We start from the raw sequence: 12,256 nt of genomic DNA on the forward strand, positions 1-12,256 counted from the left end.
AATAAATAAATGTCATTGATGGGAAAGCTGCTTATTATATTATACTTATAACCTAAAAATGAAGAAGCAGTGAGAAAAATAGGAAAAATATTTTGTAAAACAAAATATCAATACAAGTTAAAATCTATGCTGTCAAAAATCATCAATGGATGCTCTGTCAAAAATGCAACTAAAATTGAAGTATTAACATAGTCTGATATTACTTCCTTTGGACCTTTATTGGTGAAAAAAATCAAAACAGTATCTTTATAATGGAAAACTTCAATAAACTCCATCTTACTCAGGTGATAAAAGTTAAAATCACCAATTATGAGATGTCAAATATACCAATATAATGTACTGAGCATTGAAGAACAGTACTTCAATGACATTCTGGTCAGAATGGATAACAAGAATCTAATGATGTAAAAATATGAGCTGCAGCCCAATAAAGGAACATTCTGCAACCTAGCTAACTTATATAACTACCGACATTCTGTGGGTTGTTGTCCTTTGATTTTTGTTTGTTTGGTTTAGCCATTCTCTCTTATGAAGTTTATTTTTACAGGTTTTTCTTGGATTCTCTCTCTCTCTCTCTCCCTCTCCCTTCCCCTTCCCTTCCCCTCTCTCACAGCCCCTGCCCCTCCCCCTCTCTTCCCACTTTCCTCCCTCCATCCCTCAAAAAAACATATATGTAGGTAAGTTCTATGCATATATCTGAGATCTTCTGCACATAGCACAGTAATGCTGTCTCAGTGTTACTGTATAAAACTGCATAATGGACACCGATCTCAGCTTAGCTGACAAAGTACTCATTTTGTAAGCACTCAGATAACATAGTTCATCTTTTGTCTATCCACTCAAGAACCATTTTCTTTTTGACTTATTCATCATGTTCTGCTGCATTGTTCTATGTTAACAATGATCGATCTCAACTTTTGGATTATTTAAGGGCATCATCTATGACTTATCCCCAGCAGAGTACTTAGTTGGTAAATAAATCCAGTTTCAAGTGTGTGTCATATTTGCAGTTCTTAACAGTTTCCTTTTTGTTGTACACTGAAACAGTCCTGGTAAATGAACTTTAGCTTGGATTGTTTCCCTATGTCCCTAACTGCATTCAAACAAATTTACCCGCACAGTTCACAATTTCATCCTCACAGTTGCAATCTCAAGTGTTCTGGAGGGAAATTTTTTTTTCCTTTGTTTTCCCATTGTTTATAGAGCCATATATGAAAACGCAGGATGAAGAAGAATTCAAAATAACTCCTAAAATAAACTGTTACATATAATATTTTAAATTTGCAAGAAAAATCAAACAGTTTTTGAAATGATACAGAGCTTTCCATTTTATGATGTTATGAGAATGCCCTCAAGTCTGAGAGACATTGCTGGCTATGACAAGTTGCAATCTCTTTAATCTTTGTTATCATAAAGTATGTGAAACATTTTTTTACTATATGATTTTTTTTTTATTCTACTAACCAGTGATAAGACCAATTATGTAGCTAATTTTATATTTTTGTGTTTGAAATAAGCAGAAATTGATTCACTATTCTGTATGGTGCAAACAAAAAATCTAATAGAGATTCAGATTCAAGAGTTTTGTTTATTGGAACTTTCCAATAAGAGTGTGCATAATTAGGAGGAAAAATGCTAATAAAGTTTCTCAAGTAATTATGTATATGAGAGGCTGGTAATTAAGCCCAATATTCGTTATGGCTCACCTTTTCTATACTAAGTCCAAACTAAACTAAGGGACAATTTCTAAAGTACTGGCTTTAAACTTGAAGATAATAAACTTAGGTTCTAATTACTTTAGGGCCATTGAGTGTGCATACCTAGTTTTAAAACTCATTATCAGCATTCACTTGGTAGAAATTGTCTTTCCTCATTCTTCCTACAGGTTTAAATAATAAAGTAAAATGTGCAAATTTTGAAAGCATTCTATTTTTCATTGTACTTACATAATTAGAATAAAATGAGTAGCATTTCAGAAAAGTCATTAAAGATACGGTTACACAAAAGTTGTATAAAATTAGGAAAATACTAAATTGATGATTATCAATGTTAGAAATAGGTTTGTGCAAGAAATAGCCAATAAAATATCTATAGAGATACTTTTTATTGTTATTTGTTTATTGCATTAAAATGAGCCAGCACCTTACAAACTGAGGGCCAAATATAGCCAATAGTCCAAATCCAGCCAAAAGGGTTCATTTGAATATTTGAGGCTGTTGTCATGAAGTTTTATTGCAAAACAACACATCTATTATTTTTTAATGTTTTCATTAGTCATTAGGGTCATACATAATATTAGGGTTCATTTTGTCATACTCATGAAAACATGAAATATAAATTGCTCAATTTCAGTCACCAATACTTGTTTTTTTTTTCCTGCCCTTTCTCCCTTCCCCTGTTCCTCTTCTTCTACTCTACTGGTTTTCCTTCTATTTTTTCTATTTATTTATAGTTATTTATAATTATTCTTAATTGGGCTTTATAGACATGCATAAAAGTGAAGTTTGTTGTGGTATATTCATGTACATATAGAGCATAAGTTTTTAAAATTTATTTTAATTGGGTATATATGACAACAGAATGCATTTTTTATTCATTGTACACAATTGCAGCACAACTTTACATTTCTATGGTTGTACACCATGTAGTGTCACACCATATGTGCAGTCATACATGTAGCTAGGGTAATGATGTCCATCTCATTCCACCATCTTTCCTACTCCAAGCCCTGGCACCTTTGCCTCCCCTTTGTCCCATCAAAGTTCCTTCATTTATACCATGTCCCCCGCCCCCACAATTATGATCAGCATTCACTTATGAGAACATTTGGCCTTTGGTTTGGGGGGATTGGCTTACTTAACTTAGCATGATAGTCTCCAACTCCATCCTTTTACCTGGCCATCTATTCTTTATGTGATGTTTATGACTTTTTTTTTTTTTTTTTTTTGCTACAATAATACTATGGAGGAATTGTCATATGGAACATATGGTCCACAAAATGTAAAATATTTACTATCTGACATTTAACAAAAAGTGCTTGATGACATCTGTATTCAAAGGAAATGTTTTGAGCAAATTAGTTTCTGAAACTTGTGATTTGAATGTGTGTATTTATTGATGGTAGGAAACACCTGATATAGATGTACACTTAATTTATATTTTAATCTAATAGTGAAGAAAAAATTGTATATTAAATGAAGTTTAAAAATAGATATTAAAAAATTCTCCATTTGAAAATGTAATTCATTTCTAAATTGACTTCAGAAGATGAAATACAGCTAGACATGACTGTATATTATATATTTTACAGAGTTTTGACCTTTTCAAGCACACTATTTACCTTATTTTACCATTTGAGACAACATGATTGTTTAAATTGCTACAAAATTTCCAGTGCATTTCTATTTCTTTGTGTGCTTTTCTTATAGATTTGACTATGTAATGTTTTAGTCTCTGATTGGTGCATTTATTTATTAAGATCAATTTCCCTTTCTTTTAGAAACAAAGAGTGATGTTCCATTTAGGATATTGCAAAGTAGTGTTCCTTAAGAAATGTTATAAATGTAAGGTCACTACTGAGATGATTTCTTGGTCATTTGAGCTGTACCTAGACCAATATCTTTTACTTATTCATGATCATTGATTTTTATACAAAGGATTAGTTAAACCTACATTTGTTCCTGATGTCTGTAACGAAGCATCTACAAGTAAAAGTAAGAATTTAGCCTTCATTCCAACAATTAAATATTTTACACTCATTGATTTTATGCTCAACAGTTGTTCTAATGTTGAGAATTTGCTTGAATTTTGAAATAGGAGTTCATTTTAAAATAGGAATGTGACATTTTAAAATTTTCATCCATGTGCTTTTTAACGTAATTTTAATGCCTCTGTAGAATAATATTTTAAGTATAGTTAATTGAACCCAAAAGTTTCTCTATCCATTAGAGATACTGACGCTGGAGTTCTAAGTGAGCTGCTCAATGATGCATACTTTCTCATTGAAAAGTTCTTTATTATATCTTGATCTGCTTTACTATGATCACAATATTTGTAGAAAGATACTTGAAAGAGGAATTGCATTTTACTGTAAATATTTTGGAGAGTTTCCAAAGTAATTGAACTTGCATTCATTAGAATGTGGTAAGATAATTAACAGAAGAACATTTATGAGAGTCCTTTATAAAAGGTTTACAAGTCAAGAGGACACATACAAATTCACTAACCTCTCAGAGTCCAGGCCACTTCACTACCTTGTCATATTTAAACATAATCAAAAAGACTGCCCAAGTAATTGAGTGAAAGTAGTTCTCTGTGGGTGACCTACAAACTTGTTCAACCAATCCAGATAAATGGACAAAAAATAAATAACCATTTGACTTTCATGACCGTGAAAGTCATGAAAGTCAAATGGTTATTTTCTAATCAAATAACATATTTCCTGTTGTTACTCAAACTAAGTTACAAAACTTATGTTGAGTATTTATTTTGTGTATTATTGGTCTAATATGTAGGAATGGCCACATCATCTGCCAATTTGCCCTTAATTTGTACCCATTCATAATGAAGTCATGTAGGATTTTATCTAGGCTTTCTTGGGTACTAATAAACAACCTTGAATGTATATATGTAAATCTAGATTTTAAATAACACATTTAAAACTTATAATTTATTTTAGCTTAAATTATTGCCTGTTTTAGCCCTGGGATTTTTCTTCCTTAGAGGCATAATTATCTAATGAAAAATGGTTATTTCTCTGAAAGTAAAAAAAAAAAAATGTACATATAATATTTGCATACAAAGTAGAAAATATAAAGTCAATATATTTAACGGAAACAATTGTTTTAAATTACTTATATGTAGGACAACATTATATATAGAACTTTCTATAGAAGAGGCAAGAATGTATCACTGCTGAAAGGTTTGTAAGAATATTCAAATATAAAAAGTAGAAAGTAGCTTTTATTATAATTGTCATTATTTTTTTAAATACTTTTATTTTATTTGATTATTTATTTATTTTATGTGGTGACCAGGAATCAAACCCAGCGCCTTGTGCATGCTAGGCAAGCGCTGTACCACTGAGCCACAACCCTGGCCCCAATTGTCATTATTTTTGTTATGACTCAAAAACATTGCTGATATTTTTTTTAGGATCATGTAAGTATATTTTTTGTCACCTGTTTTTTTTTTCCCTATTTCAATAATGTGAGCCACTCTAGGCTTTCTTCCATCCATCTCTTTTCCTTTATTTCAATGAACACTGCTTTTTACAAACTATTTTTTAAATAAAGGTAATTAAATTTGATGCAAATTAATCCTTTTGATCTTTTCTTATTTCTCAAGCATGTCTCCTTTTCTAGGCTGTAAAACTGGAATATACTAGTCACATTTGAAAACTGGAAAATGGCCAAAGGTAAAGAATGAGAAGTAGGGAAAAGAAAATAACTTTGTGCTAATGCAAAAATATAATAAATATTAAACATTTTCTCATGGATGCATCAACTTAATAAACACATTTTAATATGATACAGTGGGTGAAACTTCATATGTTAGCTCAGCTAGGCTGTGGGGCCCAGTTGTTTGGTCAAATGCTAATCCCATTGTTGCAGGAAACATATTCTATAGATGTGATTGATATTTACAACAAGTTGATCATAAACAAAAGTGATTGCACTCTAAAATGCAGCTGGGCCTCCTCCATTCACCTGAAATTCTTGGGAAAGAGGTTTCCCATGGAACAAGGAATTCTGCCTCGGGAAGATGACAATGAAACCTACCTGTCCTTCCAGCATACCATCATGCCTTATGGATTTATACACATACCTGCAGCTTCACCTCTTGATTGTTTCCAGCTGGCTGGCTTGTTGGACTTGCCAGAACCAAAATTACCAAAGCCAATTCCTCAAAGTCAACTTTTTTCTCTAACTTTTACACAATTTCTCAACAGCTCTTTCCAATGTTTTGTTGTCTTCTTAATTTCTAATGAAAAAAAGGCAACATGCAGTATCATTAAGCATAATAAAACAAAGTTTTTTGGTATAATTTTCACAAGTGAAAGTGATAAAAATTATAGATAAATGATGGAAATTGGTTCATGCTCATGTATAATTTATTAGGAAATGAGAGAGAGGATGCAAAGTAAAAAAAAAAAAGGCCATTATTAAATGAAATACTTCAAAAACAAGGTCTCAAATGAATAATAACAATAGTGTGGTGCAGTATTCTAAAATTCACATTCAGGGACAGGGAAATGAAGATTTCTAGAATCTACCTTATATTTGATACTGAAATAGGTTGGGAAAAATAGGACAGAAGTAAATATTAGGACACTATACAACTCAGTTTTGTCAGATATTAAAGACATTAGTGAAAATATAAATAGTACTTTTACTATTAGCATTTTTCATTTGAAAAATTCATTTTTAAGAAAATAATTTGTTAATAAGTTTAGTACAGTTAATTTAAAGTGTATTAAAAACATTTTTTTTAAAAATATCTGAGCTTTAATTTCTATTATGGTACATATCTATAGATATGATACACTATTTTAGTCTTTTTAGGCAGCTTCAATAAAATACCATAATTGGATGGCTTATAAATACCAGGAACTCATTTCCAAAGTTCTGGAGAATGACAAATTTAAGATCAAGTTTTTGGTAGGTTTGGGGTCACATTTAGCTATCTTGTGGTGTTCTCACATCCTCACATGGCACAAGAGATAAGGGAGGTCTCTAGGCCTCTTCATAAAGACTAGAGATTATCCTTACTACACCCACCAAAAAAAAAAATGTCCTTAAATAGTACTGAAGCTTTTTGAATCTCTATTTATTTTGGAGATTGGTTTGCTGTTTTCTTACTTGTAAAGGCTTTTATTTTAGGTAACATGATGATGCTGGCCTCATATGATAAGTTGGAAGTGATGACTCCTTCCATTTTGGGGACAACTTTGTGAAATGTGAATGCTAATTCTCCTTTAAATGCTTGATAGAATTCCCCAGCTAGCCATCTGGTTCTGAGTTTTTCTGTGTTGAGAGGTTTTTAATTAGTGATTCAATGTCCTCACTTGATAAAAATGTGTTCACATTGTTATGGATTTTGAGTCAGTTTTTATCCTTTCTGTGTTTCTAGGAATTTTGCAATTTTATCTGGTTTTCTAATTTATTGGTGGTCCTTTTAAATATATATATATATATATATATATATATATATATATATATATATATATATATATATATGTTTAAATAAAATATATTATATATACATATTTTCTGAATTGTATTATACTGGCTCAACTTTTAATTCTTTAGAAATTTCAATATTTGTTTTTTTCTCTTAATCAAATTAGCCAAACTTTTTTTTTCAATTTTATTCATCTTAGAGAAAAATACATAACACTGTTTTTCAGTATTGTTTTTCTATTCTCCATTTGATATATTTCTGAGGTATTTTTGGACTTTTTTTTCCCTATTTGCTTTAGGTTTAGTTTGCTCCTCTTTTTCTTTCCCTGCATCTTTGCCATCTTTTTTTTTTTTTTTTTTTTTTTTTTTTTTTAGTTATTTGGTTAGGCATAAAGATTTCCTCATTCTGTTTCACAGGCATGTTTAGTTTTATGTTCCCTTAGCTATACATCCCCCAATGTTTTTCTTTGATTTTTCTCTTGTAAAATTTATAGTTCTATATGAAAGTCCTTTTTGCATGCATTTTGAATGAGCTTTATGTAAGCCATGTGAGGTTTATGTTGAGGTTTCTGGGAGTTTTTTTGTTTGTTTGTTTTGTTTTAGGCATGTGGATTGATCCAAATGATAGGGAAAGATAATCTTCCTGAAATGAAATGATTTCCTCCCTCTGTCAAAACATAGTTGGACATATTTGTTAGCAGCTATTTCTTTATCTTATTTTGTTCTTCTGGTCTGTGTTCTGTCTTTTGCCAGTACTCCATTCTCCTATTAATTGCAGCAAAGTAGCTGTCTTTAACATCAGGCACAATGATGCTTCCTGCTTTATTCTTTTCAATGTTGTTACAATTATTCCAAGGTTTTTGTCCTTCCATATGAAGGTTGTATAAAAAACTTGGACATTGACTTTTTACCTCTAAACTTGCTGAACTTATCAGTCCCAAAAGATTTTGTTGCTGTTTTATTCAAACATACAAAACCTATGTTAAATTTATCTTCAAATGGTAAACATTTTATTTCCTTCCTTCAAATTATTAATTCATTCTTTCTTCCTTCCTTTCTTCTTTTCTTCCCCCCTCCCTCCCTCCTTGCCTGTGATAGTTTGAATTTCTGTCTTGGATAAAAATACATAATCTTTGTAATGTTCACAGTCTTGTTTTAAAAATGAGACTGGTTGAAAAATTTTTTTAAGAATTTTCTATTAAGTAGAGAAAGTACACATCTATTCTTAATTGCTGGGAGGATTTTTTTTTCCTCTTGAATGGGTATTGATTTAAAAATATATATATTTGTTTCATTTATGTATTGGGGATTCAAACCAGGGACACTTTAACACTGAACTACATCCCACACCTTTTTATATTTTCCATTTTGAGACAGTCACTTTAAGTTGCTAAGGAGGGTCTTAAACTTGAAATCCTCCTGCCTCATTCACCAAGTTAGCTTGGCTCACAGGCCTGTACTACCACATTTAGCATGAGTATTGATTTTTTTTTTTTGGGGGGGGATGTGTACTGGGGATTAATCTCAGGGGCACTAGACCCACTAGACCACTGAGCCACATCCCCAGACCTATTTTGCATTTTTTTTTAGAGACAAGGTCCCACTGAGTTGCTTAGCATCTTACTTTTGATAAGTCTGGCTTTGAACTTTTGATACTCCTGCCTCAGCCTCCTCAGCCACTGGGATTACAAGTGAGCTCCACTGACCCTGATGAGTATTGATTTTTAAGATTCCTTTTCTGAACCAGACACATTGGCACATGTCTGTTATCCTGATCATTCTGGAGGCTGAGGCAGGAGGATTTCTAATTTAAAGATAGTCAGGGCAACTTAGCAAGACCCTCTCTTAAGATAAGAGTTTAAAGAGGGCTAGGGAGTAGTTCAGTGATAGAGTTCTTGCCTAGCATGTATGAGGTCCTAGGTTCTATCCCCAGTTGCAAACTCACATGTATACACACACACACACACACACACACACACACACACACACACACACACACAAACACACACAAAGGTTTTTTTTCTGTATCCATTTCAATAATTACAACTTTTATTTTTAGGTCTATTGATATGATAGATTACATTGACTGGTTTTTAATTGAAGTACTGGTTTACCATACTGACAATAAATTCCAGTTGGAATTATGAATATAATTCTTTTAACTACTTCTGGATGTGATTTGCTAATTTTTCACTCAGAATACTAGCATAACCTTTTGAATTGGCTTACTTTAACTTAACCTAATGAATTCAGAGTTGTTGTTCTTATTAAATTTATTTTTTTAAAGAGAGGGAGAGAGAGTTTTTTAATATTTATTTTATAGTTTTCGATGGACACAACACCTTTATTTGTATGTGGAGCTGAGGATAGAACCCAGCACTGCACACATGCCAGGCGAGCATGCTACTGCTTGAGCCACATCCCCAGCCCATGTATTTATTTTTATTCCATCCCTTTTTGTTAGTTTTATTGTTAGTTTAATTTGTTTATTTCCTAGATGAGGGACATTTGAGTTTTTATACTGATGAACATTTGCTTAAAGACTTTGTGTAAACTCAAATTTATATTTCTGTGAGTAAATGTGGAATGGGATCTGCAGTTCATATGGAAAACACAAATTTAAGTTCAGCAAAAGTACCAGACTAATTTCCAGAGTTGATATACAGTTTCACATTCCTTTTGATGAAGTATACAATTTTCAAATACTTTCTCCTTGAAAATGCTAGATATTTTCAGTTTTATACATTCTTAAAGGTGTATAAAGTAGTATTGTATTTTCCTAATGTCTAATGATGTTTGAAAATTTTTTCAGATCTTGTATCTGAAATCTGAGAAAATTTCTATAATTTAGATACAATTAATATCCAATCAAATATTATATCAAATATGAGTCATTTTTCATTTTTAAAATATTGAGCAACACAAATTAATTTTATGATATTCAATTCATGTATTTCTTTCTTTCTTTTCTCTTTTTTTGGACCAGGGATTAAACTCAGGGGCACTCAACCACTGAGCCACATTCTCAGCCCTATTTTGCACATTTTTTTTTTTTTTTTTTTTTAGAGACAAGATCTCACTGAGTTTCTTAGGGCCTTGCCATTGCTGAGTCTGACTTTGAACTCTGGATCCTCCTGCCTCAGCCTCTTAAGCTGCTGGGCTTACAGGCATGCACCACCGGTATTTCTTTTTTTATAAATCAACTTTCTGTTAATCAAGAACTTTGCCTTAGTAATGGTTACAAAAATTTTCTGATATACTTTTAGAAGTTTTATAATTTCATTCAATATAATTCAGGCCATGATTCATTTTATGTTAATGTTTGTACATATCATGGAGAATAAACTAAGGTTAATTATGTGTGTGTGCAAAATTTGCCTTTAATTAGTTCCTAAATGCATCACATATAATATGTGCTAATTCCTAATGCAGTAAAAAAATCAAATTATTTATGATCTAATGTCTTCAAATTTAGACTCTCTTGATTGAACTACATTCTAAAAATACCTCTAATAGAACTTCTAATCCTTGTTTTCACTGGCTTTACGGTTCCAGGATGTCATCTGCTCCATATTTGACTACTCTGTTTATAGGGAGTCAAGATTCAGGTCCAAGGACTTCTTTTTTTTTTTTTTATAAAACATAATTTTTTAGGGGTTACTTAAAGTATAAATCATTGATTATAAACTGTTTGCATCTACATGGTTAGGTATTACATTACAAAAGTATTGAGCATTTAAGATAGTGTCTATTTTTATGGACCTAATATTTAAAATTTCAAATAATTAGCATGTTCAAGATGTCCAATCCAAAGGATACTCTCACAGTTAGGGTCTTATTTATATTTTCTAAAATTTAAAAATAATTTAGATAATTCAATAATTTATAATCTTAAAACATTTGAAATAAAATTAAGGCATGACAAGTGAAATTAAGGAAATAAGATCTTTTTCCCCTCTCATTTTACTGTTTAGAAATTTTACCTTAGTCTCTCCATTTATTTTTTTAAAAATTGATTTATAGTATAGATTTTCTTATTCCATAAGATTTGTTTATTTCTTATTATATTAGAGTTATTATACAATTGAGTGTCAATGTTAATTTTTTTTTTTCCTTCTGAGAAATCACTGCTAATATTAGTAAAATTTGAAATTCTGGACAGTACCACAAAATGACTGAGTATCCATACTCGGTTATTTATCTCTAATTGTTCTTAGTTTAAAAAAAATGATCACATTAGCAATTTAAAATTTTGATATTGTTTGTATTTTAATGGTTGAACTCTATCTCAAGCTCGATTTTATCCTCTGCATGTGGTTTTTCAGTGGGAATATTGCTATGCATAATTGTCCCATAGTTTCTAGTCACAATTTAAAAGTAGTAAACTACTGAACATCAAAGAATGTTAAAATGAAAACTGTATCATAACATGGTGCAAAGGGCCAGAAGAATGGATAAAAAATTGTAATAGAGAATGAATTAAAATAAATTAAACGTCACAAGGGTAACTTTATATTTTGTTTAATTTTAACAAAAATATGAAAATGTTATGGAAGGATTCTGCTAGGATGAGTACCACCTGGTCTTATTTTGCTATATAACAATTTGCATAAAATCTATTAAGTTTGCTGTATTGCATGCTTCAGGAATTTAATAACCCAGAATTATGGATGATATACAGTACTTGGCAACAAATGTTAATAAACAGAAATTGTACTTCCAGTTAGAAATTCATACAGAAACCAATATGAATTTTAAAGGAAATGAAGTCATTGAAAATTATTTTCTTAATCTTTTGTAATTAATCTGTTCTAATTAAGAAGGTGTGATTTGTATTTCTATGCTCCTACTTCTTTAGTATATTAAAGAAAATGAAGTTTCATCATTAACTTGGTAGAACTTAATGAGTATCATATAATTACTCTACTTAGTGTCTTTCTTTTTCTCTCACTGGCTTTCTATAAAATAATGAATCTAGATGAAATTCCCTATTAGATGTGAAAATAAAAGTTTTTTTTTTAACTGTTATCTATACAAAGATGATATATCTGCATGGCTTTTTAAATAGGTTCCAC

This window comes from Marmota flaviventris, chromosome Y (genome assembly GCF_047511675.1).
Source record: "Marmota flaviventris isolate mMarFla1 chromosome Y, mMarFla1.hap1, whole genome shotgun sequence".
Classification (NCBI taxonomy): domain Eukaryota; kingdom Metazoa; phylum Chordata; class Mammalia; order Rodentia; family Sciuridae; genus Marmota; species Marmota flaviventris.